The following is a 5000-nucleotide window of genomic DNA, read 5'->3' on the forward strand; positions in this document are numbered from 1 at the left end:
CGGCAGCAGGCGGCGGCGCGGCGACCGAGAGCACAGACACGCGGCAAACCCCGCGCCCACGGACGCGGACGCTTTCTGCTCGTTCCCTCGGCTCTCTCGGCTCCGCGGCCGCACCGCCGCCCGGGCGCTGCTCGCGGCCGGCACACCCACGGGGCACCACCCGGACCGAGGCCGGCGCCTACACGCCTCGCGTGCTCGGAAGGACACCTGAGGGCTCACGGGGCCACACGGCCGTCACACAGCCTGGGACGGTAGACGAGCCCCTCCCGGCAGCGGGAGGGACGACACCTCGCCCGCGACGGGAAGCGAATTGGAAAGGAGACCGCCCTGCCCGAACACCGACCCCCGCCAGAGCGAGAGCCGGCCCGCCTGGGGCCCTTTCCGACGCGACCCGAAAAGCCTCATCGATCGCAAACGGGACGGCCCCGCGGCCGTGCACACAACACACCTGGGACTACACGGAGGAGGAGGAGGAAGGGGCGAGGGAGCCCCGAGAGGCCGCCGACGCTTCCTCCTCTCTCGCCTCCCCGGGAGCTCACGGAGAGCGGCGCCGCCAGGGGAAAAGTCGCCGGCGCGCCGCAGGCCGACCCTTAGCCGCAAGCCCTCGGTTTTTGGGTTTTCTTTCCCGGCGGCGCCTCACGCGTTCCAAGGTTGCCACCGACCGTGCCGACGGGGCCACCGGCTTTCGCCCGCCTCGCGGCGATCGGCTTCCCCCGGAAAAGCCGGGGGACGGCAAGAGACGAGGGAAAAAAAGCACACGCGCCCGGGGGCGCCCGTCTTTCTCGTGTTCCGTGCTAGCCACGGCCGCCCGGGGCGGGGCCCGCGCCCCTCACTCCCCACCTGGGGGGGGGGACGCGGCTAATCTTTCAACGCGCCCGCCGCCTTCACGGCCGCCGGCCACCACACAGAAAAGGCCGGGACCGGTCGGCTGCGCCGCGCTTGGCGCGTGTGCTCGCCCGGCTTAGGGCCGGCGGAGGAAAAAAACGAAGGCCGGGAACGGGCGACCCCCACTTCGCCCGCAAACCCAGCGCACGGCTAACGGGAGCAGACCTTCTCAGAACCCGGGCCCTCCAGCAAGCCACGCCGGCGGGGCGGGCCCGACCGCACAACGGGCCACCCCGGCCGAGCGGCTCTGGCGCCGGCCGAAGAGGAAGGAGGAGCGAGGTGCCGCCACCTGGCCGGCCACCGCCTTTTGTGCACGATTCCCCAGGGCTCTCTTGTCGGGTTCTCCGGTCTGCCCGCGCGGCCACCAGCCACAGGAGTAGCCAGGCTGGCGCCGCCCAGGCGCAGACGCCCGCTCGAGGCGGGTCCCCGGCTTAGGGCCGAGGAAGGGAGGAAAAGAAAAGGGGGGCGAGGGGACGGAGTGCCGCCACCTCGCCCGCGGGAGCGGGGCAGTCCCGTCACCGAGCGCCTCCGGCAATCCGGGCGAGCCGAGGCGAGGCCGCACGCCCACCGGCGGTCCCCGTAAACACTCCCGAGACTGACGCAACTCGGGAGCGCAGGACAGGGCGCCGCCACCTCGACCCGGGCCATCTCAGGCGCTCTCGGGAGGCGGCCGGGCCGGAGCCTCGGCAGGCTCCGCGCTCTCCAGGCGTGCGCCCGGCCGCTCTCTGCCTGCTGGCGGGCTGCCGGTCCCCAGCCACCGACCGGGCCCCGCGCCTTCGCTGCCAACCGCGGCCCAGAAGCTCGCCGGCTTCACGGGCCTCCACAGCCCAGGGGCTCCAGGCCCCGCGCTCGAGGAGAAGGACGAGGCGCCGCCGCCGCCTCGCCGCCAACCGCGGGCCCGGAAGCTCGCCGGCTTCACGGGCCCCCACAGCCCAGGGGCTCCCAGGCCCCGCGCTCGAGGAGAAGGACGAGGCGCCGCCGCCGCCTCGCCGCCAACCGCGGGCCCGGAAGCTCGCCGGCTTCACGGGCCCCCACAGCCAAGGGGCTCTGGGCCCCGCGCTCCAGGACGAGGACGAGGCGCCGCCGCCGCCTCGCCGCCAACCGCGGGCCCGGAAGCTCGCCGGCTTCACGGGCCCCCACACAGCCCAAGCGCTCTCGCTCAAGGCCAGTGCCATGGGAAAAAAAGGACGAGGGCTCCGCCGCCTCGCCGCCATCCGTCCGTCTCGGCTCCCTGGGCCCCTCGGGAAATTAGCAGCCGACGCCGGCTCGGGCTGGACACTGGCGGGGTTCACCACGGATGTGGCTCCTCCCGCTCTCGTCGGTCCCAAGTCCCGGCTCTCTGTTTTTCTCTCTCTCGGCTCTCGCTTTGTCTCTCTCTCTCTCCTCTCCCCCCTTTGTCGGCTTGCTCCGTCATCGGGCACTTGGCAGAGCGGCGCCGGGACAAAGCCAGGTGACTCGTCCCCACCCCACCGCTGCGCACCGTCCTCGGGGTTGCCGGCGAACCGCGAACTCGCAAGTCCCGCCGCGCGCGGCAGCCACGGAGACCGACCGGTCCTGGAGCCCGCGACTGCCACCCCTTCCCGTAGTACGGCCAGACTAGTCCTGGCCCAGGCGCGCCTCCAAGGAAGGAGACCGGAGTCGAGCGGGGAGGCGCACGGGGGCTGGCCGCCTTTTACCATGACGTCACTGGAGGCAGCGGGAAACAGCGACCCCTTGGAGCAGGTGTGCAGCCGGAAGGGCGAAGAGGTCTACCTCGACACCGCCAGACACCCGCCAAGTCCCTTCGGAGCCGGGTAGACGTGCTGCCAGACGTCCAGCCGGGGCCGGGCAGGGATGCAGGCCCGAAGGCGAGCCGGGGCCGGAGACCTGCCGCCCGAGGCCAGCCGGAGCCGGGTAGACGTGTTGCCCGACGTCCAGAGGGGGCCGGGCAGAGATGCAGGCGCGAGGACGGCACCTGCCGGGAAGACCTGGTGCCCGAAAGCCGGCGGGTAGACCTGCTGCCCGGGAACGGGCGGGTAGACCTGGTGCCCGAGAGCCGGCGGGTAGACCTGGTGCTCTATTGCCGGCGGGTAGACCTGGTGTCCGAGAGCCGGCGGGCAGACCTGGTGCTGAGAAGCCGGCGGGTAGACCTGGTGCCCGGGAACGGGCGGGTAGACCTGGTGCCCGAGAGCCGGCGGGTAGACCTGGTGCCCGAAAGCCGGCGGGTAGACCTGGTGCCCGGGAACGGGCGGGTAGACCTGGTGCCCTATTGCCGGCGGGTAGACCTGGTGCCCTATTGCCGGCGGGTAGACCTGGTCGCCGAAGACCGGCGGGTAGACCTGGTCGCCGAAGACCGGCGGGTAGACCTGGTCGCCGATAGCCGGCGGGTAGACCTGGCACCCGCGAGCCGGCGGGTAGACCTGATGTCCGCAAGTCGGCGGGCAGAGCCGAGGCCCGAAAAAAGCCTTTCCCGCCTAACAACCAACCGCAGGGGCCGGGTAGACCTGTTCGGCGGAAAAGAGGCGGCAAAACACGGTGCCCGCGGGCGTGAGGCTGCGGCCGGTGCCTATCTCGCCCACTTTCAGAGAGTCCCAGCTACTCCCCCCGTTTACCCGCACTTCCTGGGATCGCTTGCCTTTGGCATTCAGAACAGTGGGCACTCGAGCGCTGGAAAAGGAGTGGGCGGGCCGACGTGTGAGGCGAAAAGGGGCGGTTTAGAAGCGGTTCCGAAAGCTCCGGGTTAGAGCTGGTCTCGCAGAGGAGAGGAAGAGACGCGCTTACCCAAAGACGGCGGGTAGACCTGGTCGCCGAAAGACGGCGGGTAGACCTGGTCGCCGAAGACCGGCGGGTAGACCTGGTCGCCGAGAGCCGGCGGGTAGACCTGGCACCCGCGAGCCGGCGGGTAGACCTGATATCCGCAAGTCGGCGGGCAGAGCCGAGGCCCGAAAAAAGCCTTTCCAGCCTAACAACCAACCGCAGGGGCCGGGTAGACCGGTTCGGCGGAAAAGAGGCGGCAGAACCCGGTGCCCGCGGGCGGGAGGCTGCGGCCGGTGCCTATCTCGCCCACCTTCAGAGAGTCCCAGCTACTCCCCCCGTTTACCCGCACTTCCTGGAATCGCTTGCTTTTGAATTTCAGAACAGTGGGCACTCGTAGCGCTGGAAAAGCAGCGGGCAGGCCGAGGTGTGAGGCGAAAAAGGGCGGTTTAGAAGCGGTTCCGAAAGCTCCGGGTTAGAGCTGGTGCCGCAGAAGAGAGGCGGAGACGCGCTTTCCCAAAGGCGGCGGGTAGACCTGTTCGCCGTAAAGAGGCGGGTAGACCTGTTCGCCGAAAGACGGCGGGTAGACCTGGTCATCGAAACACGGCGGGTAGACCTGGTCGCCGAAACGCGGCGGGTAGACCTGGTCTCCGAACACCGGCGGGTAGACCTGACGCCATAGAGCCGGCGGGTAGACTTGGTGCCCGAAAACTGGCGGGTAGACCTGGTGCCCGGGACCGGGCGGGTAGACCTGGTTCCCGAAAACCGGCGGGTAGACCTGGTCCCGAAAGCCGGCGGGTAGACCTGGTGCCCTAGAGCGGGCGGGTAGACCTGGGGCCCGAAAGCCGGCGGGGAGACCCGGCAGCCCCAGATCGGGCGGGTAGACCCAGTTCCCCAGAGGAGACCGGGAGGCCCGGTCGCCGAGAGGCGGACGTTACACCTGGTGCCCGAGAGCGGGCGGGTAGGCGAGGCGCCCGGGAGGAGGCGGGCAGGCGGAAACGACACGTCTGGGCGTGGCAGCCGAAAGCAGAGACGGGGAGGCGCCAGAGTTGCCGTCTCGCGCCAGAGTTCTCGTCTCGTCCCGTCCCGTCCCCTCAGCCGCCGCGCAGAGCCGGCGAGACCCGGCAGCCTCGTCCCGCCCCGGCCCCGGATCCAAGGGTCAGGAAATGCTCTCGGCAAAAGGCCGGAAGAAAACGGGGAGGGGCGGCAGAGCCCAGCAGGAGGCCGCCGGCCCGGGGCGCCGCTACCTCCGCCCGCCGGCAGACGGTGGCAGCGGGCGCCTTTTGCCGGGGCCGGCAAGCCCGGGCGGCCGCCGGGCGCCCTTTGCCGCCCACCGCGTCCGGGGCCCGGCGCTGCCGGGCGCTCGCTGGCTTTCGCCTTCG

Source organism: Pithys albifrons, chromosome 3 (genome assembly GCF_047495875.1).
Source record: "Pithys albifrons albifrons isolate INPA30051 chromosome 3, PitAlb_v1, whole genome shotgun sequence".
Taxonomy (NCBI): domain Eukaryota; kingdom Metazoa; phylum Chordata; class Aves; order Passeriformes; family Thamnophilidae; genus Pithys; species Pithys albifrons.